Source organism: Gymnogyps californianus, chromosome 2 (assembly GCF_018139145.2).
Source record: "Gymnogyps californianus isolate 813 chromosome 2, ASM1813914v2, whole genome shotgun sequence".
NCBI lineage: Eukaryota > Metazoa > Chordata > Aves > Accipitriformes > Cathartidae > Gymnogyps > Gymnogyps californianus.
In genome coordinates this window covers 10,178,031-10,202,606 of record NC_059472.1, presented here as the reverse complement: position 1 = coordinate 10,202,606, position 24,576 = coordinate 10,178,031, and the positions used below count along the sequence as shown (strand labels likewise).

At 42.0% G+C, this 24,576-nt stretch overlaps 1 protein-coding gene across 5 annotated transcripts in view; it reads right to left on the bottom strand.

The window, feature by feature from the left end:
* The window catches only part of CYRIB (CYFIP related Rac1 interactor B), a 99,553-nt gene that overhangs the window by 53,985 nt on the left and 20,992 nt on the right, over positions 1 to 24,576 (bottom strand). The window contains exon 1 of one of the 5 annotated variants that reach the window (XM_050891728.1): positions 23,934 to 23,952. The exons of the other annotated variants lie outside the window; for them this stretch is intronic. The gene's annotated coding sequence lies outside the window, so the exon portion shown is untranslated. Of the gene's footprint in view, positions 1 to 23,933; positions 23,953 to 24,576 lie in introns of those variants that run through there. 5 annotated transcript variants of the gene reach the window in all.

Genomic DNA, 24,576 nt, shown 5'->3' with positions numbered 1-24,576 from the left:
ACACCACTTTAGATATTTCCAATGGAAAAAGAGTGAAGCAAAGAATCCTAAACAACTCACTCTCTCTTTACACAGAACTTACTCTAAACTTCAGTCAGCCACATCAGTACCTTTCATGAGCTGACAGTCAGAAATGTGTTCTACAAGAGAACATAAGTTTAGTGTTTTAATCTGAATTTATCGCTGCATTTCATCAGAAACCAGACCTCCCCAAAAGTTTTTTTTAATAAAATGTTTTGAAAGCTTAAGAATTAACAATGTTTTTAGTAAGTCATATTATTTGTGTCACTGTTCATGATTTTGAATCTGTCAACAGCGAATTTCATCTGCCATCAAGCTGCATGCTTAATCACTCTCAACAGGCTTCTCTGATGTGCAAGCATTGTTATCAGAAATACTTAAATCAGTAAAGCACTCAGAAGTGTTGCAACACAGTTCAAAGTCACTACTATAAACACCAATCCCAGCATGCAAATTCATAGCTTTCAGCCTTTTCCTTAGCCTGTAGCCCTGTGCTGAAGAATAAAAACTTATTTCTGGGTTGCTTCCTCTTTAAAAATGCCTAACTGGATATTTTAAGGAAAAATGAGCACTTCTGAAGTGACTGACCTTTAAGATTTTGTTTCTACTTTCAAAATTTCTAACCAAATTTACTTTTCCCTATTTACAAAATAGATACTCAGAGACTAAAATAGACACTATTGTAAGTTAGAGAAACCAAAACCTGTCGACATGTATAGTTTTGTGGGTTTTTTTCCATTTCTGAAGGCAGAGAGCAAGCAGTTCCAGATGCTCGGCTTAGTTAGGAAGGACATAAAAAACTGTCCCACAATTATTTGAGGAAAAGAGACCAGGCCAAAACAATACATTTCTGGGAGAAATCTGTGCATATGGAAGCAAGTCCATGGGCAAATTATTCAAATATCAGGTCAACTTTGAACTTACCTAAGGTGCTAGGGAGAAAGAAGAATTATCTGCAGCTACCAGCCTTGTTCTTATAAATCTCTTAACTCAGAACTATTCAAAACATTAATTTATACAGCTGTATTGTATTAAGGTTAAAGTGCAGGCAGGCTTTCAGCCTACCACTGTTACTTGACTAAAAGGGGAAGTTAAACAAGACCTAATATCTGCTCCATCAGTCTAGAATGATGTACTTCTAGTTTTAAAACATTCTTTAATTTACACTGTCTCTATATAGCTATACTCACAAAGAAATGCAGAATTCTTTATTCGCAGAGAAGTCTTGGCAGTCTGTTCCTTTCCATGGCAGAAAGGAGATAAAAATCAAGGAATGCCATTCCTGGATGCTTTCAATGTTGAGATAGCATACAAACTGTAAAAGCAATTTTATTGTACATATATGAACAAGGATCTGCAAAGAAAAAGGGTGAATGAAGTATCTCCCTGTAGATGAAGGGAGTCTCCCATTATATGCTAAAGTATATACAAAACTAATATTAAATAAACTGGCACAAATGTACAGAATTCAAAGGTAGGCATCAAGGCAATCAATCCCATGTTACTTCTGAATTCACACTGACAGTGGAGATTGCTTGTGACAAAGATCACAGGATTAAACTTATCTCCAAACTTTTATTTAAAGCATTTGCCTTCACAACTTTGATGGGAGGACATCCTTTAAAAGGTATCTGCAAGACAGTAAGTGGTGCCTAGCTTAAAGATCTGTTCTGTTATCAGACCTGAAAATGCTCGTTTCTCCTCCCCACAAAAGAAAGATCAGTTGGCCTGAATTACCAGCTTTTTTTCCTTAGAAACCATCTAAAAGCAGGAAGGATGCTGGAATTTCATGACAGTTACAGGCATAACCCTTTCAGGTCCCCCATGAGTAACCTGTCAGTGACAACAGTTTATCAAAGTTGGATTAGTAAGAATTATTGCCACTTCTTTACAAGCCTGATACCATCAGAAGAAAAGCCTTGAGATACACAGACTTAAAAACCTGAAATTGAAAATGAACACAATGAACTACACATGTTGACAAGAACTGCTACAAATTTATTTAAGCTTAGAAGGAGCTACTAGACAAAGGCAGTGGTAGGAGGTAATATTAACCACTTTATCACCCGTCCCCATTATCTCCCAGGGCGAAACAGGAAAACACATCTTTTATTGCTGTACAGCACAAAAAGGTTAGCTGCGAGAAAGAGCAGGAAATTAAAAACAACAACATTATAAAAATTGGGAGGAGGAGGAAGGCTGTCGTGCCAGGAACATAGTTAGAGCCATGCTATAAATGAGAAGAGAATTGTAACTGGTTCCAATAAAGCAGCTGTAGTTACGGGTTATGTAGCAGCCTTTTTACTGGAGTCAAACTTTCATCAACTTCTCTGTTACGACAGAGGAGTTCTGCCTGTCAAGCACTTGCAGGATTTAATATCTGTATACACTTAGAGCTTTCCTCCATCTAACCATTAAAAACAAATCTCAACTTTCTTGTTTGCAGGTTAGAGTCAAAACTGCAACTTTTCATCAACCTTCTTTTATTCTAAAGGCTTTACCATTCATAAAAATAACCATGCTTCAGAGTAACTCCAATCCCAAGAATACACAGCCCTCAACACAAAATGCATGATAGTCAGTCAACACATTACTGTTATGTACTCAAACAGATTTCAGTTTTACTTTGCATGCTTATTTAACACAATTTCTCCCAACACCTAAGAATAAACAAACATTTCTCTCCCATTTGCCTTACTCTTTAAAGGCTGCAACAGCACTGAGATTGTTCAGTACTCAGAAGTTCCCCGGAAAACTCAATTCTGCCACCATGAACACTATGCTTATGCAGTGAGACCATCTTATCTTCTGAGTTTACAGACCAGAGATTTATTGTCAGTGAGTTTTGGTGGTTTTTTTGTTTTGTTTTTAAACTTTCCACCCTATCTTTCATACAGCTGAGTCCAGTCCTACCTAACATAGCTTCCAGCTATATCATAGGAAGAAAAATACTGTCCACTTTCATGAGGTAGTTTTAAATGTAGCCATCTAAAGACAGATCTAATCAAATGGTGCCTAATGAATACTGAGATATAAAAGAAAAAAAGACTGTCTGTGTACAACAGAGATAACAGCAAAAAGAATTTGCTGGAATACGTAAAATTTTTTCATCTCCCCAGACACCATTTATAACACTATGCCAGTTATTTTAACAGTAGCTAGCACAATAATCCGCCGTAAAGTTGGAACAGCAATCATTTCCTGCTCATCTTTACACACATGCACAAAAAGCTGCTGCTCAGCAAGCAAAATTCTTTTAAGTTGTAAAAAAGTCATTAACAAATACTTCTTCTGCCAAATTACTGTTTCAGTTACATACACAATTTATGTCAGTTTTATACTAAGATACAGTTTAGAGTTTTGGTTTGGGTTTCTTCGTGAATATGAAGCCATTACAAAGATAAGCCTCCCAATTATCTTTAAACAAAACAGTTTGTCAGAACTATCTGGGGAGGCTAGTACTCATCTCAAGTTTGCTTTCAGAAAACAGGTTAGTAAAACAAGTTCTTAAATAATGACCACAGTGCAGAGAGAACGCACATTTGGAAGAGACTTCTGAAAGCATCAAAGAAGCGCAACATTAGTTTGAAACAAATCTGAACCCGAAAGAATGTGCTGTTTAACTTCTTGGTAGGGCTTATGTTTAACATGAAACGTAAACCAGCAAAATCTTGGATCTTCAGGGTATTCCACCAATTGCCAGCACTACGTATGCCTACAATTTCCCAGGCTACTTTCACTAGCAGCATAGTGTCACAAGAAAACAACAAGCGTAATTAGCATCTGAGGGTGAGTTAAATTCTAGCTTTCCTCAACAGCATGTTATTGAATGCCTTTCGATGACCTTCAGATTAGGAGAAACTGTTCATAGTTTTTAGCTAGGAAAAAAGTTAAGTTCATTTCAATTTTGCTGTTTGAGCAGGTTCAACTGTGTGTTCGTCAAACTGCTCCTTCTTTACTGACGCTAAAGGAGGCTAAAAGCTGTGTGACTAAAACACTCACAAGTCCAAAAATTAACCCACTGTAAGTTGTTCTTCTTATTCTGACGAACTACTCATCCTTAACAGAACAAGATGGAAACATGCAATTCAGACCATGAATGCATAATGCAAAGCCAGTGCAAATCACCAGATCAGAGAAACATCTGAAAACAGGTCTTTCCAACACATCACATTGCTGAGAAGCCTAGAATCATAGAATGGTTTGGGCTGGAAGGAACCTTCAAAGGTCATCTAGTCCAAGCGCCCTGCAATGCGCAGGGACATCTTCAACTCGATCCGGCTGCTCAGAGCCCCATCCAACCTGACCTTGAATGTTTCCAGGGATGGGGTATCTACCACCTCTTTGGGCAACCTGTTCCAGTGTTTCACCACCCTCACAGTGAAGAATTTCTTCCTTGTATCTAGTCTCAATCTACCCTCTTTCAGTTTAAAACCATCACCCCTTGTCCTGTCGCAACATGCCCTGCTGAAAAGTCTGTCCCCATCTTTCTTATAAGCCCCCTTTAAGTACTGAAAGGCTGCAATAAGGTCTCCCCAGAGCCTTCTCTTCTCCAGGCTGAACAACCCCAACTCTCTCAGCCTGTCCTCATAGGAGAGGTGCTCCAGCCCTCTGGTCATCTTCATGGCCCTCCTCTGGACCTGCTCCAACAGGTCCATGTCCTTTCTGTGCTGAGGGCTCCAGAGCTGGACACAGTACTCCAGCTGTGGGTCTCACGAGAGCAGAGTAGAGGGGCAGAATCACCTCCTTCGACCTGCTGGCCATGCTTCTTTTGAGGCAGCCCACGATACGGTTGGCTTTCTGGGCTGCAAGCGCACATTGCCAGCTCATGTCCAGCTTTTCATCCACCAGTACCTCCAAGTCCTTCTCCACAGGGCTGCTCTCAAGCCCTTCATCCCTCAGCCTGTATTGATACTGGGGTTTGCCCCAACCCAGGTGCAGGACCTTGCACTTGGCTTTGTTGAACCTCATGAGGTTCACATGGGCCCACTTCTTGAGCTTGTCCAGGTCCCTCTGGATGGCATCCCATCCTGCAGGTGTGTCAACCACATCACTCAGCTTGGTGTCATCTGTAAACTTGCTGAGGGTGCACTCAATCCCACTATGTCATTGATGAAGATATTAAATAGTACTAGTCTCAATACAGATCCCTGAGGGACACCACTCATCACTGATCTCCATCCAGACATTGTTGATCACTACTCTCTGGATGCAACCATTCAGCCAATTCCTTACCCACTGAATACTGCATCCATCAAATCCATCTCTCTCCAATTTAGAGAGAAGGATATTGTGGGGGACCATGGAGTCCTCATTCACAAGTAGCAAGTCTAGAAGGGCATTTTTCCTCGTTGGCTCACTGAGTACCTGTGACAAGAAGTTATCTTCCACAAACTTCAAGTATTTCCCCGACCTGCTTGTCAAAGCAGTATGATTTTCCCAGTTGATGTCCGGGAAGTTAAAATCTCCCATAAGGACAAGGGCTACTGATCCAGAGATTTCTCCTGATTGCTTACAGAGTAACTCCTCAGTGCTAGCATCCTGGCTGGGCAATCGGTAGTAGACACCCACTACATCTCCTTTGTTTTCCATCCCCCCAGTCCTCATCCAGAGGCTTTAAACCACAGCATCGCTAACTGTAAGGGCTGTACAATCAAACCTCTCCCTCACAGTACAACACCTCCACCTCGCCTACCCTGCCTATCCCTCCTGAACAGCCTATAACCCTCCAGCCCAGCACTCCGGTCATGGGACTCATTCCACCAGGTCTCACTAACACCAATGATATCATAGCTCTGGGAACTGACCAAGGCTTCCAGACAAAGGCATTTGCAACGACAGCACCCAATAGCTGCCTGTAGGGGCAGGGGGCACCCAGCCCCCCTTCACCCTTTCCCTTCCCATAAGGCGCTGGGGAGGCTGTTGGGGGCAGGGTGGAACACGGGGAGCCCCCATATTCCCTCCTGGGAGACCCCCAAACAGAGGGCCAGAGCCAGCAACTCCAGAGAGTCCTTAGCAGCCAACAGGCATAACTGACCACGGCACTGCCAGCACTGCAGCTCCCACTGCGCAGCCGCCAGGCCCCCCCGATGCCCTGGCTGCTTCAGCCTTTGGTCTGTGTCGAAACCTACACCTGATGTAGGGACCAACTGCAACCCCTGCAGCCTGGGGACGCTCTTGGGGGCAAGAGTGGAGGTGACCACCAGCAATCACTCGTCTCTCTTTTCAGGCTCAGCGAACCCGCGCCAACTGTCTGGGCAGGAGCAGCCCTTCCCCACAGCCTGGGCACCCCCGGCAGGGGCGGCACCCCAGGCACCCCCAGCAGGTATGGCACCTTTGGCACCTTCAGCATCCCTAGTACCTCTGTACTAGGTAGGTACAAAAACCCCACAGAGGTTTTTGGCACGAGGGTTCAGCAATCGTGTGCAAGTGTCCCTGCCCTCGCCTGGGCGATGTGTGCCCAGTAAACACAGTTTACAGCGAATTTCCAAAATACTTGGGGCCATCTCTCCCGTTTCACCTCCTATAAGCGAGTCTCCTCCCCGATCTCCAACCCTGTTCCACTGGCACAGCAGCTCACCCCGCAGGGACTGCCCCAGCCAAAAGCTCCTCATGTGCCTGGCACAGAGCCGGGGGATGTCGGTGATCAGGGCCAGCTCAGCAGGTGTGCCTGGAGGGTTTCCCAGCCCAGCCCAGCTCCCACTCACCCGCACAGGTCTGCAGATGGCTCCACGTGGCTGCTTCTTCAACCCCCGGGTCTTCTGTATCCAGCGGACGAGCACCAACTTGCCTCCACCAGCCACCTCCACGCCTGGCCACAGTGCTGTGTCTCTGCCAGGTGCTGCCCCGTGGGGCCCTGGGGGCTGCGGGACCTCCCCAGCCTGGGCAGCCCCTAGGACCCCCCAGGGCCAACCACAACACTTCGCACCCTTCAACCTTCAGGGGAGAGCTGTGGCCTCAGCCCCCCCAGTGCTGCCGCCATGCTTTCCCAGGTACCAGGACATGGAGAGGCAGTTTGCACAGCTCAGCCTCTCTGAAACGGCCACCCCCGTGGAGACAGCCCTGGGCAGCAACATCCCCCTGGGCAGCAAGGTCCCCAGCCACTGTGCTGCCCCCCACATCCAAGCCATTGGGGACAAGGCAGGCGACCTTCCACTGCCCAAGGCGATGCTACTGGATTGCCAGGACAGTCCCAGCAGCATCCCCATGCCTTGGGACCCTGGTGGCACCGGCGGAGCCATCTCCCACTGCGACATCGGCTCGCTCTCACTGCCCACGGAGTTGCTCACCCCCAACTACAGCATCCCTGAGACCGCCAACGCACTCCTGAGCCTAGAGCAATTCAACACCATTGGGACAGGGCCCCAGGAACCATGGTGGGATGCGGGGACAGACTCGCCACCACCCCAGCCTGGCAGGCCAGAAAAGCGGTGGGAAAAGCAGAAGAGCACCTTTCCAAACCCACCCAGCAAGCGCAGGGGTCTGGCAGCTGGTACTAGGGTGGGAAGGTAGGATTAAACCCACAGCAGGGATGAGATGGAGGAAGGGAGGGAGGGGTAGGAAGTGGTGGTATAGGTGGGGGGTGGTGTTATAGTATAATAGCTGTCATGACACCTTTGCTCTTGTTTTTTCATGTAGCATGCTAAACTACACAACTTCAGGAAAAAGTTAAGCCACCAAAATAGCTACAAAAAGTCAGTTTACACAGTATGTTAACACAAGCAGGAATTGCTGTAACTAAAAACCAATCTGAACTACACCTGCTAGCAGAAAAATCCCACTTTCAAGCAGCAAAAGCCATCAAGTTCAGTTTCGTGCAGACCAGTATCAACAATCCAGTTTTTACAGTATTCTCATAAAGGGAAGAAAAACAATACTGGCATGGAAAAGTAACCACACAATAAATACAGCATTATCTTTATGCAGAATTGTACAATTCCATACTAAACAAGACTGTCTAGCACTGAATAATGTTAAGTGCAGCTCTCTGTTTGAAAACTACAGTAGCTGTTAATCTGCAAGTACATTCTTCCTGCCCTTATCTGTCCCCCTTTTAGCACTGTTAGCGTCACACAAACAAAAGGAGAGAGAACTTGTTTCTTTTCCATTCAGCAGGTTAATCTGTTTCTCCTGCTGTACACAGTAGCAAAAAAAGACTCTGACTGAAGCTTAACTCAGTCACAAAATTTGGATTTGCAGAGCAAGAGATGCTAACTGGTAGACTGATGCAAGTATGCAAGTGACGGGGGTGTGGGGGTGTGTGTCAATTAAGAGCCCCACATCAGCAGCTTTACAAAGTCACCTTCCACACAGAATACTGATGAATTAATAATCATTTAGCATCTTTAATAACAAAGACTACCACAGGAAGGACATTAGATCCTGATTTAGGACTACTTCAGAGGCAGCTCTCGAGGTACAGGATTTCATATCTAGTGGCCTTTATCAAGATAAGGAGACTAGTTTCCCCTCACTCCCCATTTTTTGGTGTCAAAAAGTCTCACAATCAATATCACAATCAGCACTACCACTAACTTTAAATACATTGATTTTCATCACTGATACAAGAATAAGTACACACGTTCCTATTTTTACAGAAGTTACAAAGAGGATATTCAGCTTTAAGTAAAGCTTTAGTTTGTAACAGAAGCCTTTTTTTCCTGGAATATCTTTTCTTTGCCTTTATACTTGCTAAAATCTGAGGACAAACAAAAGCCCTGAACTTTCTCCTTAAAAGTTAAAGGGTCTTGACACTGAACATAGACTATTACCATTACACGCAGATTTACTGACTGCACATGGGTGTTTTTTGGCAAGGAATGAACAGCCAAAATGATTCACGCCAAATGCTCACCTAGTCCGACAGCAGGTATTTAGGGAAATATCCTCAGGACCACTTCAAAGGTAGTGCAGAGACTGTCTGAACTAGAAGTTATATCTGCACATTTGATAGCTACGCACATCTTCAGCCTCTTCAACCAATACTGACAGCAAGTGCCACAGCTCAATTTGGTATTGGGGGGGGGGGGGAAGCCCTATTTACTTCACACTTATTGCCTGATAACTGGGTGTCAACTTCAGGTGCCATGAAGAAAAGCTACTCATTCCCTGTCAGCTTGTGCTATATCATTTATTTCATATACCTTTATGACATCGCCTCTCAATTTCTTTAAAAATCAAGGCCTAAGATGCTTAGGTTAGTATCCCACCTTTATATTCTACGATTTTCAATCACCTTAAACATTAGTTTGGTCTATGACCAGATTTTACAGATAGCAGGCATGTATATTAATTTACTAGCCAAGAAACTAGGTCAACCATTTTCTGAAATCCATGCAGATTCAATCTCTGCAAACAAGCAGAAAAAGGCTATAACGGTATGGTGGGGTTTTGTCTGTTTGGTTTTAACTCTTCAGCCTTTATTAGAGCAAGTTCTTCAGAAGATTCATGGTTTTTCTTTAATCCGTTACTAAAGTTTAGTGCCCTGGATGACTGTACTCTTTGAGAGTGGCATCTGAACAGATCATTAATCCGGTGTCAAGCCAAAAAGGCTGCACTTTTAAAGTCCATCTTCTGCCACCTGTTCTCCTCCCATCTCTGCTTTTCTGAAGGTCTCCCCTTCTTCACTTACCCTATGACTCAAATTCTAGATTTATCAAGCAGCACAACAGATCAAGAGTAAGCATATAGTGCAGAAGTTCTGGATCAGCCATCAATCACATGGCTCAATCACATCACAACCTTTTGTTCCTACCCCCAAAGTACTGGGACTTTCCACTCCCCTCAGCTGCAATAAATGCCAGGAGAACTGTTTGTATGGCTGTGCAAGCCTCTCCCCTGGCTCAGAAGGACCACCAGTTGTGATTTGCGGGGTGGGCGTTGGTTTTTGGGGTTTGTTTGGGTTTGTTGTTGTTGTTTTTTTACTTACTATAAAACTGTACTTCAGTACACTGTCCATACCCCAGTCTGGGGAAAAAACCCACCCTTACCACACCTTACCATGAAGAAGATATCTTTCCTCTGACTACAGAAAGCCCATTCAGCACTAACTGTATAATAAATGGAATAAAAGACAAAAATGTTTGGCTGCTGCATCTTCTATTCCTTAGCTAGCACACTATTTTTAGACAAAAAAAGTCTACCATAAAACAAGAAGTTTAATATTGATGCTCACCACTTTGGCTTCTAAATTTGTACTGATCACAAACTCATTTTGGATCAACAGATGATAGGAATCATCGTACTCAGACCTATAAATGATAAAATGATTCAAGTATCTATAAAAATGAAGAACTATCAGCATTATTGTTGTCCTCTCCACACTTCGCTTGTTTGCACACCAGTGTCGGCAAACCTGAATCCACCATCTCAAACTCCCATCTCATACCAACAAGGATACATAGCATTTTGTTCTCACATCCTAAGAAAGGGGGGGAGGGAAGAACGGGACTTCACACTCCTTTGGACTGAAATTATTTAAATTAGGGGGTAGGTTGCTTTTTTGTTTTACTTACATGCAGGATGTCATTAACCATAATGTCTTTTTCATAAAGCCAAGAACACTCACACGTAGCTATGCCTTCCCTATTTTCCATGCACAGTACAGCTGTTCTACATTTATTTAGCAACAATACTGAGCCCTCTGCAAAGGTTTGCTGTAAGTTCAGAACAGGAGAACAGCCTACATTTCATGTTTCCTTCCTTCTGCAAGGTTGAGTCACATCCTTAGGTCTCCTTTTAGAAAGCTAACAAACCATGTTAGAAGAAAAAAAAAAGTCTTTAATGGAGAAGCCTTGCATTCAAGAGAATATACAGCACTGACACAGGCCCCAGTTCAATTCTTTGGCTCGTTTTCTGCAGTGACACAGACAACAGAACTGCACACCTTTTTTCCTGCTAGAAGCAAAATCTGGTGCTTTTCACAGCCAGACAACTTCATCAAAGGATTTCAGAGATAAATGAAAGGCTTTAACATTTATGAGGAGTGAATTAGTGCAAACATATTCCTTGAAATTACTGCATTAAAAAACCACCCCTCGCATACAGGAGAAAGCAGAAAGTTCAACTACCTTTAAAGACAATGCCTTTCTAAAGAGCAAGTTCAGTATAAAATTAAGATCTGTATTTGTTTCCTTTGGTCTCTCTAGCACTTCAAATAAAAGAAAGCTTTTATCCTATTATATTTTAAGCCATGACTGCCAACAGAAGAAACACTTCTTGCCTTACTTCCTCTATTGTACCAACCTGAACACCACTGGGTTAACATGGCTAAGTTCCCTGGTTAAAACTGCTATAACCCCACAAGTTGTTTGTTTGAAATCTGGATCAGTTTCCTAAGTCAGTTTTGCACAGCCCAATCAGTACACAGGCTGGGGCAAGCAAAACTGTTAACTTAAAACAAGTAAGTTCAAGCTTTCGATAGCTACTCCCATTTATGCAACGTACTACTACAGTTCATTTCATCACAGTGAAATGAATGGGCCTCTTCAGATCATCTACATTACACCCTTGTATGATCAGAACAATTAAGCAATTGGGATTCGAGCACCTCAGTCAAAGACAATGAAGTAACATCCCAGATCTGCTGGTACAGTTTTTGTCAGTGTGACTTTCAACTGCATACTCTTGTCTATCAGATTCTGAAACAATTACTCACATATCATAGTATTTAATACTGTGTTTAAATATATTTTAATATTGATATTATAATAGTATGTTTATATGTATTACACATTAGATTATGCATTACTATCCACGCCTTCCAGTGAGTCAGAAGCTGGGCAACGAGACAAATGCAAATGTAATAATTTTCTCATAAATATGATAAGCAGACAGAACTGATTCCCTGTTACCAGGCAAACAGACTAGATAACACACTTCCATCCTTTCTGCTCTGGATAGGCTAAAGGCCCTGATATACTGTTTCAATCTTGATATGTACTGTAGTTTTCTATAAGCACAGGTTTAGATAAAACTAACACATGTAAGTCAATTGTAAAAAAGGTGCAAGTCTCATTAAGCATGTGACGGTTCTGGGGCTCTGGCTTTCAGAAATATTTTCTAAAATAATTTCTTTGAAGTCTAGCTAGCTATTAAAACAATGCAGCATATTTAAAAACCATGACCATACTATTTCCATTTAAAGATTAAATCAGTGCCATGTTGCAAGGTATGCAGAGTCAACTATTTGGCACAGGTGCTACAGCAAAGGAGGAACTAAACACTAAGTATCCAGGTTGAGGACATGGCTACTGTGTCAGAGAGAAACTTCCCCAAAAGGTTTTCTTTTTATAATTAACCTACAAAATTTGCGGGGGCGGGGGGACACGGGGGGGACGGGGAGATGGGACGACACGAAAACACCCACCTGTCTAAGAAAAGAAGATCACCTTTTTCAAACTTGTTCAAGACAAACTACAAAAGCCCAGCCAGATTTTCAGAATTACTCCCATATAACTAAGAAATGTATGCCATTATAAAGTCTCAGGCAGTAACAGACACTGATAAATGAGGGTTGCATCTTTCAACAGGTATTATCTGCAGCCTGTGATAAACACTACTCACCCTAGTTAACGAAAAAAAATAGGAGAAGCTGAATTTACTACTTCTGCTCAAATGATACTAGAAAAACTTGAAGTATTGACCTTGAAGATCAGTTTCACTGCAAAAGTGAGAATTTTATCCTTTTTTTCTGGAAGCACTGTTTTGGAAAGGATAAGAGTAGGGCTCATGGCTCTTCACAAAGAATAAAGGTTTGCTTCTGCACTGTAGACTTTACTCAGACCCAAAAGGAGTATTTGTCAGAAAACCAGACTACTACAGGCACATAGTCTGCCCCAATTACAAGTACTGAGAAACCCTGAGAACCACAGTGTAAAGCGAAGGGAAGGAGAAAAAAAAAAAGCGCCATGTCCTGTTCAGCAAGCCATCCGCAATTCCAAAGCACAGTTCAAACAAAACCTGTCTGGACTACTGGCCCAACTGGCCCCGCATTCAGAGCTGAAAAACAGACCCTAACAAGCATGCTTCCAGGATCCCTGAACCTGCTCAGTCAGGAGGAGGGGTGGGGGGTGTGAGGGAAGGGGGGTGGGGGTGGTGGAGAAAAAAGGAAAGCTCAAAGACAAAATTCAAACAATTTCCTTTTCAGGCAGTTCTAGCCTCAACTATGTAGAGCTGGTTACAAGTATTAATGACGCTGAATGAAAGAAGCACTAGGATAACAACCAGAGATATTGTACTACTGAATTAGATGCTACTAGTAGCAGTTACTCTAAACACTTCGTTTTTACGAGTATTCAGGGGAGAATAAAGCAGAGAAAAGTACAGTTGATAAAAGCAAAAGAAAACACAAAGAATGTTATCTATGTCAGATATTTCCTGAAGTACGAGTAAGAAGAACTTTCTACATAAATGCCAAATAAAAGAGGATTAGAAAGGACAGAGCAGTAAGAGTGAAACTATCTGATCAGACGTAAAATAAGAGCATGAACCCTACCTTCCAGTTACTTCTATTACAGCATTCACAGGCAGGACACAGCCTTTGCGTTTCCGTTACAAGCCTACCCTGTGATAGCAGTCTCAGCAATTTACGAAGCAGAGCACAGCTGACAGTAGTAAGGAAGAGATGATGTTACACACAATAACTGGTTGATAAGAGGAAAAATACTTTTATGAGGTGCCCTCCTTCAGCGAAGGGCAGCAGATAAAGTGTAGAAATCTGTACTCTGGGACCTCCTAAGGCAAGGGGGGGAAAAAAGAATACCTTAACTAAACCAGCTTTAAATTGAACAAAAAACTACACAAGAGCACAAGTACTTTAAAAAAATTAGGGTATTTATGAAATACTTAGATGACTGATGATCAGACATATATAACAAGGCTTTCACTCACCGTCTTCAATTTTGTTTTCTTTCTCTGAACTTCCAAAGATGAATTTTAACACTAGCTCAACTTAAGATTGAACATTGTCCTTGAAAAAAAGATACACTTAAGTACCAACATAAAATAGCTTATTTTTCTTTTGATTATGTTATTAAGAAATATCTTGAACTGTTAAATCAAATCTGTGTTCGTTTACAACACATGATAAAAATTAAACACCCAATCCTTTTGCTGAGAACAGCATTTTACCAGGACTAAAGTAAATACAGTTAGTTGTTTTTTATTAACACTGATTCAGAACCAGGAAACAGACCAATTCTAAGCACAACAATTGTGCTTTTCATTTTAAAGAAAGCATTTGGCTTTCAATTTTTTTTTTAACATACAAAAATACTAAGACTGAAGACTACATGTTCTCTGAGGAAGTTCAAGCTATATAATTGTGGAAGCTAAACATAAAGTACTTGAAGTTAGTAAGTGATTTTTAGTTCTTTTTCTGAAGCTATTGCATATACATCAACAACACAAAATTAAGCAGCACTGAATCATTCTGGCAATGCTGTAAAGCCAACACATTGTGAAAACTGAACTATGTTGTACTTGGTATTTTTTTATTTCCTGACAACCATCAGCAGCACATAGTGTGCGCTGATGCTTGCACACATAGTGTGCATGCATGCTTGTCCTCTGGCAGAGAGAATCTGCCCTCAACAGATGGAACAAGAGCATAACCAAAGCCTGTATCACTGGTATACCAAAACAGAGGCTTGAGAATCACTTAAGTATTTTGGCCAGCAATTAAAATATTAGTTTCCTAAAAATACACGTGGGTTCTACATCAGCTCAAATTTGCTTGGGATACAAACCGCACTACTTGAGTACTGTATTGACATATAATATAGCTAACTATACTGAACACTGTATGGACACACATGCAAGTATGTGCGTGCACATGTGTTTTTATAGATATATACACACATATGCATATAAAAATCTATACACACAGAGTGTAATTATAAGATACGAATTATATCACCTTATTGCATTCCCATCCTCTGGAGACAGATGGTTCTTGGTTTTTTGTTTTCTTTTTTTTTCCTTTTTAAACAAAGTTTTATCATGACTGTACTTCCTTTTCTTTTTTAGTGCTGCTACTCCCAGCTCTCTCCTGACTCACCCACATGTAGCTATGCTTCAGCATGTTGCACTTCATGTTCTTTTATAAAGTGGCACCATAATTCTTACTTGAACTGAAGATACTTAAATTGCATAAATCCACCCCCAGAGGTAAAGGTGGGCAGAGCTGACTGATCACATAACTAAACACACAAAAAGCCTACATAAGGCCAGAAAACAGCACCTGAGGCTCTCATTGTTTAAAATCTTTGTTTATGCGTCCTTTTCCACATGAAAGTACCTCAAGTTTGAACACTAATGTTTGTCACATACCCAGTATCACATCAGAAGCCAGCTGTGCTTCTAAGAAACCCAGAGTACAGATTGACTTTTCAGATCAAAAGCACTCCTGTGGTCATTCCCCTCCCTAACAGGGGAGAAAAATCTCTACCTTAAGACCCAAAAAGAGATTTGCTACCAATGAATGCAAAGCTTTCAAAAGAAAGCAAGTTTCCACCTAATTTAATGTACAGCAAAAGCATTCCTAGTCTTGCTAGCTGCAAAGCTGATCAGGCAAATATTAACTGAACATAAGCCAACACAGTAGGCCTGGCAAGAAAAGGCAAAAAACCACAGCTCCATCAGCAGAGGCTGCTGTTCCTTTCTTTACCCAGGAGTAAACACTTTCTTTTTTTAAATACTCTACAGTTTTCTAACCAGCATAAGCCTCATTCATAGTATTTCTCTTTAAAAAAGCAGCTCCCAAGAAAAACTTTGAGTGATGAGCTAGTAAGAGGATTCAAAAAAAAACCCAAACTCAAAAAACCCAACAGGGTAGCAAAGGTTTTTTTACCCTTCCTTCTAATGACAGAAGAAACAGCAGCTTTATACTTCTTACATTGGTTGATATGGTTTCTCTTCTAAAGAGAAACTTGAGAAGCCACAAGGCTCTACAAAACAGAAAGAGCTTATGGTTCCTCTTTCCAGTGGCTAGAGTAGGACAGAACTATCTGTCAAATTAAACAGCTAAGCAGAGCAATGTGGACAACAGAGTCCCAACTGAAAAATAAAGACCAGCTCACTCCTCCTTCCTTCACCATACAGGAGAGAAAGGAATTCATTGCCCACAATTCTGTTAAAGCTGCAGCACCACTTCGACTTTTCCGTAACATTTAAACACTAAAAATAGATGTCTTTTTAAAACACGTGGCAGTTTGGCCCTAAAGCTGTGTGAATGCAGTACAGCTAAGGAATGCATCAATACCAAAAGTTTGTGGGAGTTACTAATACCAGAGTATGAGTTCTTGAGAGTCACACAATGCCAGAATTAATCCTTCCTCACTTCTCTGAACAAGCAACATATTTATACAAGAACAAACTAGAAATAACTTTGCCTCTTTGACAAAATGAAATGGCCATGTTCTGCTGCTGCGATAAACGGAATGACTTCGAGCACTGCAACGTTCTCCAATTTGGTTATGGTAGCTACATGTCCAAAGAGACTATAAGCGAACACAAGAAACAACTGTGAAGTTATAGTATTAAAATGGAATCATAGCAAGAGAAAAGCAGTGAGTTCGATGGGGATGTGGCTGCAATATGTAAACTAGTCTAAAAAGACTGAGGTTCCAGTCATTTCTTACCATGCAAAACTAGCCGAACTTCTCTTCTTCGTGCCTTTGCTCCTCATGTGTAAAATAGGAAGCAAACCACTTCCCCATCTCACTAGACCATTCTGATAATAAGTAACTGTACAGAAAGCAGTACCAGACTATCCAAGAGGAAATTAATTGCATCTCTGGAGCAATCTAGCAAGAGCATGGTACAGTATTAAGCAACGAAGACAAACTATTGAGCACTTGTTCACTAAACTAGCACCAGCCACTTCATCGTGGGATGAAGAAATGGCATACATTATGTATTCAAGGCTGCTTTCTTTCTGCAGTTTCTTTACTTTTGAGCATTGCTTCTCAGCCTAACAGAAAAGACCAAGTATAAACTCTTAACTAGGAGATGAGCCTGGACAATTCATCCTCGTAGCTACATGGCCCATCACCAGAATCAAAAGCATTTGCTCACAACACCAATTTCTACCACTTAGAGATACATATTATGCTAAAGGGTTGAAGACATGATGGCTACTAATGGCAATGGACAAAACTCAGTATGTTTTATTTCACTGTAGTCCCTTCCTTCTAGTTTTTCTGACTCGACTTTTACCATCCCGAGTTCCTTGTCCAACAGACCTATCTGCCTTCTTTACAAAACCCTAGCTTCTATTCTTACCTCTCCTGTCCAGCCTTCTCCCCACCAGCTCTCTTTTCCATATTTAATTTGTCCAGCAAGTCCCCATTTCCCTTGATGTCCCCAAGATGCTTGGTGAGAGGCAGCATCACACACACTCCCTCGGTACCCGACCGATAATCTCCACGCAGCCAACAAGCTCCCAACCCAACCTCTCCGCTAGTTTTTGAACAACTTGTCCTCAACTCAGTCCCAGATTCTAATTAATATCCTTCCCTGCTTTCAGCTCAAAGTAAGCTGCTCCTCCTCCTAGTTAATTGCCATCACTCCTCACCTCCGCTGTCCTCTCCATCCAAACCCGTTTCTTCTCCCATGCTGCCTGGCTGGATACATGTTTATTAGAGCATGAGTTTTCATAGGACTGTAATGGGGTCAAACTGAGGCCCATTCTGGACTAGGGACAGGGAGAGAAGCGAAGAAAGAGGCATAAGCCCTGCAAAAACACTCCGCTGTAAAGCTGAAACACACTACAGCTATTTGAAGAGCTGTCAAAAAATTTTAAGACTACAGTTACAACATCTGTTCCCAAGCCTCACTTTTGGCAGCTACTGAAGTAGTTTGAGTGAAATTCCTTTGAAAACCTGACACAATATTAACATCAATATTATATAACATCATTTGCTCAAAGTATTAGGTCTTAATCAACCGCCTCCTACACTACCATTTACTAGACTTTACTGCCAGTCCCACCTACAGTAAGTTCCCTACTGGGACAGGATTCTATCCCGTGTTTATTAAGAAGCCATAGCTACAGAAAAACGGGTAGTTTCTCCATAACAAGTTTGAACCTTGCTAAAACCAGAAACTTCAGAAAAGGTAAGAAAACAACTTGCGGTTTGTCAGGCTAGTTGAAAGCCCTTGTAAGATCATCCTCCAAACTTCAAGCTAGGAGATATCAACTAGGTCATGTTATCTGTTACTACTGCTAAGAAATTAATTCAGCTCTAAACTCTGAGAGGGAAAGGTAAGAACAGTTAAAGCATTTAAAGTACTATTTTAGTGTTCGGGAGAATATGACTTTAGCCAGTTGCACGTGGGAACAAGCAGCAAGTAATCTTCTACAAGAAGTACCGAGAGCAAAAAATTTGGAAACTATCATTATAATTCAATTGCTGGTTCAGCTGACAAATCCACATCTCCCCGCATAAGACTTCTACACACAAGTAGGAAATCTAAACTCTAAATCAATTAACTACTATCCATGAGAAATCCTTACATAACACTCTGCCTTTTCTGTATGATCTGCATTTATATAAAAGGTCAGCAATTTTATCTTCGAGATGAAGCCTCATGAAGTCTAGTGGTTACACAGATCACTTCCACATTAAGAAGGAACAGTTTCAAATAACCATATGTCTCAGCACATAAAAGGTGCAAATATAACAAAAAGAAATGAACTGGCTTTTCATGCCCAGAATGCACTTTGCCTGAGAAGTTTCACTTTCAGGGACCCTAAATAGGAAGGTTTTGTTTTAAAAAAAATAAGAGCTATGAATATATTTCTTACTAATTCTTACAGCTTTTTTTTCCCAGACTAGCAGTGCTAGAATTCAGAAAACTACTTTTTTTTTTTGCAGTAGAAAGGTCAAACTGATTTGTACATCAGAAGCCGAAACAAACATCTTTGCTGTCCAAAACACCTTTGTTGCCCAACACAAGAAGACAAGAATTCCCTTTGCCTGTGAGGATGTTACCCTCAAGACTGACAGTAAAAAAAAAAAAAAAAAAAAAAAAAAAAAAAAAAAAGGAGAACCAGCCATCATCCAGCGCCACACCTGGCTGGAAGAATATGCAATTAGATCTAACTTTTGAAGTTACACAACTGCTAGAGCCACTAGTCACAGAAACAGGGCTTTCCAGTCAGCTAATTTACAACTAGGGCTCCTAGGAACTCATCTATTACCTTGTATAGCACACCAGAAAAAGTTACTCACGCTAACACTCCATTTAACTTAATCATCTAGTACTGAAGGAGAACCAGAATTGCCTCATGGCTGAATTTAAGAGTCTTTTGAACTACGCCAGTTAAACAGAATTTGCTCACAGAACAGCCTTCTGCTAGCGGGGAATGGTTAAGCCCTGCAGTCTGAAGTAAAAAGTGCTTCTAAAAATGTATCTAGGACAGTGTTCTGCTGCACTTTCTTACATATAAAGTGATTACGGATACAAAACTTTTTTTTGCCTTGTGGTCACCGATTCAGGTAAAGCATTTGCTGATGGGAATCAGCCTTCCAGACAAACGTATTAACTGCCTACAGGATCAAGCTTTAGGTTTTGGTGTGGGTGGCAGACAGAAGGCCTGTTTTGCAAGGCATGCTATTTTTGTAGCTACGGCCACACCAAACTGAATGCACTCAATCTCGCAAGCTAAGCTGTCCCAGACCCAATTATACTATTTGCACAGGGACCACCTGGGAATCCCAAATGCTGTAGATGTAAGCCAGAGAATCAGCAAAACACTTAGTAAACAAGACCACAAACCATAGAGCATTTCCACTGAACAGGAGTAAAAGAGTAAAAATAAATCCTCCCATACAAACATTATTAGAGGAAATTAGTTTTATACACTTGAAGATTGTACGTAAGTACAATCTCATTGTTTCAGACATATTTAGTCTCCAGTTTCTCCTACAGTCCCCACAATGAATCTGTGTAGCAGAAAAAAATGCCGGGTTTGGTCAGTCATACATCATTCCCCAAATGCAATACTAGAACTTTACGTTAGCGCAAATAAGGCAAACAACAATCTTTCCTGATATACACAAATTAGCCAATACTTGTCTGGGTACTAGAAACGTAAAAATTCTTTTTCTAGGTGCTGAAAAAGTGTTAAAGAACACTCAAAAATAGTAAGTCCGGTACCAAAAGTCCTTTTACAAATCAATTTCATGGCCAGTATTAACATTTCCGGAGTGAACCAGAAATAAATTACTAAACATTTCACCAAGACCACCTGATTCAGTAGCAACAGTAAATTAAAGTGGTAGCATAACCAGATGACAAAGGTTGTAACAACAGATGTGAGTTCATAAGCCACATACACACACACTAAGCAGGACATTGTCAGCCTTTACCTTACATCTAGGACTGTCTTACAACTACCTTGAAATTCAAATTATCATGAGTGAAAGGCAAAAGAACGCACCATTTTACTTGCACCTTTCAATATGCTTTGTAACTAGTTTCACTATTTCCACAGTGAAGGTATTCTCCGTCCATCAGGCTTTCACGTGACAGAAGACAAAATGCCATTTCTAAAAAGGAGAATGCAATTAAAACCACAGGAGATGGGGAACACAGCAGAAAGTGCTGTAACTAAAAATACTTTCAGCTTTACCTAGTCAATTCTAAAAGTGCTCATTGTTGTTGGTTTCTGTAAAGCTCTGCTGTTTATATAATTGCAATACATGTATCCCCAGTAAGCACTGGAATTGCAAATGTAAAACAGCGCCTATATAAGGGAGCTTATCACTCGCAGCAAATTTTAGACAGTTTGAAACACTCTGCCAGCTGCAGCAGCCAACTTGTGGCACTCGAGAGAACATTCCTGAAGCACAGAAGGGGGGAAACTGAGGTGAATTTATAAGAGATCCTGAAATTAAAGGCAATCAAATAAGCCCCTGTCTTCATACACATGAAGACAAAAGCAGACTTCTCCACATTGGGTAGTTAGAGGTGTTAAGTTTTCCACAATCACAAGGAAGAAAATATTAAGTAAAGTTTTTACGTCCATAGATTAATATTAAAGGAAGACTTATGAGGTATGCAAGAGGACCGTCAATTTATTTAGAAGTGCTCTTGATACATGCAAATGAATGGGAGTAGAAAAGATGTCAAAAGGTGCTAACAACTGGCCATCATTTACAGCTGGAAAATTATTTGAAGTAAATCTTACCCTGCCTAATTGATGCATGTATTTCAGGTGCCACAGCTAGTAAGCAGTGCCAATAGTTCACATTCCCCAGCACTTAACTCTTTCCGATCCAAGCACAGCTTCCTTCATATCCCCAGTCCCCTTGCTCTCATCACCTCTGAAGGCATGCTGACAGAGTTGGAAGGATTCAGTTGGACCAAAATGACTACCAGGATGACTCTCTGCACCCTGGTACTCAGCACAGCAGCACGGCACTGACATTCAAACCTTGTGTGGATTCAGCACATACTTTCACTTGGGCTGCATACCTCGCCTGTAGCACATCTGCTTGACAGCTGATAGTCCATGAGATGCAATTTGACAACACTCAAAATATTTCAGCTTTGAAGATGTATTTTCAAACATTTTTACGATGCATAAGTCTCATAAAATTGATTTATAATATACTTCAGGGTAGTTAATATTACATTAATAGACAGGAGTCATTCTTCTCAACTTAAGCTCATCTACACCACTGACTAAAACTCTTGGTGTAATTGTAAGAGAGCAAGCTTTTAGGAAGCACAAGGCACAGGTGATAACCTTGATTTATACTAGCGCCATTATTTCTTAAAAAAAAAACCCAAAAAACCAAAAACACAACACACAAACCTGACTGCTTAAAAAAACAAATCTGACTTCTTGCACGTAAGCTTTAATTTTGCCTCTCTCCACTACAGGGTATGCATTGGTTCCATCTATGCCCCCAGCTGGCGGGCAATATAAAAAAAAAAAATAAAAAGGGTACCGCAGGCTACTTGTGTATCTGTATTCTCCTAGATACACAGCGAGGGGAAAAAACCCTGCAGTTACGTTTACCATGCCTAAGCAGCTACAGAAATCCAAAGTGGCCCCCACGTATGCTTTTCCAAATGACAGAGCCAACTTCTGTTACTGTATTACTCAATAATTCAGTAGTTAGCAATACAGATATTCCCCACCCTTCTGTCTCTTTACAGAATTAATTCCAAGTGTCTAGTAAGCACCATTAGAAGTCTAATGACAGACACCTTGAATTAAGTTCCCCACATAACTGTCCCTAAACTATTTTAGCTATTGCATTCAATTAATTTCAAAATTAATTATTCTGCTAAGATATATAATTACTGAACAACACAATAAAAAACTGTTTCCTTTTTCTCTTTATCCAGACACTAAGACTCCCGCAAAACTCAGATAAGGGGACAGGACAGTTATGTATGCAAGAACAGAACTAGCCAACATCACGTTTCTACAGCAAGTGAGGTTCCCGCAGGAAAGGTTTCAGATGAAGAGGCAGAGAATTTCAGAAGACTATCTCTTCAATAATCCGTCACCTCAGGTGGCCCCAGCTAAACTGCAAACAATGAAGAAAATCTAGAGCACCTGATGACAAATGGAAGTTGTATGACAGACAGGATCAAATTCACTCCTTACCTTCATACAACCATGGTACTTCTTGACAGGGATATTTTAAAATAGATTCTGGGATTGCTTCTTTCTACGGCCCCTACTCTCTGACAGCTAATATATGCAATAGGAAATCTGACAAATTGGACTTGGATAAAAAGCTATCTACTCTTCTACTGAAAGCTTCTGTTTCAGCAATGGAATACTCTCTGTACACCAGACAAAAAACATTCCTACTTCATGGAACAGCAGTACCTTATTCATGTGGTTTAGGATTTTGCTGTTAAAACTTACCACACAGAACGGAAGATGTATTTTGCAAAACAATGCACCTTGCCAAACAAAGATATTTGTCAGGTGGAACCTTCTAAGTTTGGATTCACATTCCAACCTTGACAATAGCAATCTCAGGCTAATTACTAAATGTCTCCTGTCCAGTACCCCTATCTGCCACAACCTACTATAGAAAATGCTCATTAGCTTAAAGGTATATTTGAAGTCCAAGCAGTCAGAGCACAGAGAAAGAAAACTGTTTGTGTCAAGGGGGGGAGGCGGGGAAGTTTGACCAAAACAGACTGCAGTTTTTAACAACAGAATCAGTAATAAGGAAGAGCACAGATTATTAGATCAATCTAGAAAATGTTTTACTGGTTTGAGGATTAACATACATGCTAATCAACACTTGTATTTCCATACTACATTATCAGAAATTCAGAATGACAGATTTTAAATGTTAGTAGGACTCCGCTATCACAGCAGAAAGACAGCTGTCATACTGTCACTGACATTTGGATCCAGGATGCTGATGCAATGGAACAGAAAAAGAAAAAACACTTCAAAAACCTTCATAACAGTCTCTTGACTTCTTTGATACCTGAAATGTTTCTGTGAAGAAACTTCTTATATTTTATTACCACTTAAGATACGATATCAGATTAAAAAGTAACAAAATAGAATGGAGTTGCACGTGTCCTTATTCTTGAATTGCACAGGAGAGGATTAAAATCCAATTAAAATTTGATTTTATCAGCTATTTAATGAATAGGTTAGAAACAACACCCTCCTGTTACAGCTTCGGAATTCATCTTAACCCTACCTGGAATTACAGTCCCAGCATCACAGCTACTGCACACAGAACCGCAAGATACACCCTAACTATGACAAATTTGCAACGATTTCTGTATTCTGCTTAACTCACTACCTGTTTTAGCTACAGTTTGAAAGACTGCAGATGTCCCTTCAAGAGGTTTCCTGCTCCTGGTTAACCATTAACACTGTCACTCCATATCTGCACGTCCCGAAGCACTACCTGCATCCCGCTGGGGCTGGGAGCGCAGGGCTGCACCACACGAGGCAGGCTGAAGGCCGGCGGGGAGGACGCGCTCCTCAGACCACCACCAGCTACTGCCACAAGCCGGTCGAGCTGCGGTCGCCACGGGAGTTGCCTGCACTTGCACCAGGGAGCGAACCGGATCCTCTGCCTCCGACCCGCCGCGGTGAGGGGAAGGAGCCCCGCCGGAGAGCAGGGGAAACCCAGAGGAGGGTTATTCAGCACAGGGCAGGTCCCTGGCAATTACCGTGGCTTCCCCTGGCGAGGGAGGCAGCGGCCGCCGCTTCTCCCCCCCGCCCCGAGCGGGAGGCCCCGGCGGGCGGGCAGCTGCCCCTCCTCGCCCTGCCGGGCGCCCCGGGCAGAGCGGGGACGGCGCTGCGGGGGCGAAGCGGCGGCGGGACGGGGAGGGCAAAGACGCGGAGAAGTTGCGGAGGGCTGAGGGGAGGCGGGTTCGGCCCGGGGAGGGGGGGGGGGGAGAGCAACAGATGGGAGCCGGGGCGGCGGGCGGGGGGGGGAGCCCCATCCCCTCAGGGGCAGGCCGGGCCCCGGCGGGAAGCGGGTGGGGGTCGCGCCGCCAGGGCTGAGGGGAACGCGGGGGATGAAGCGAGGCGCCCCGCCCGGC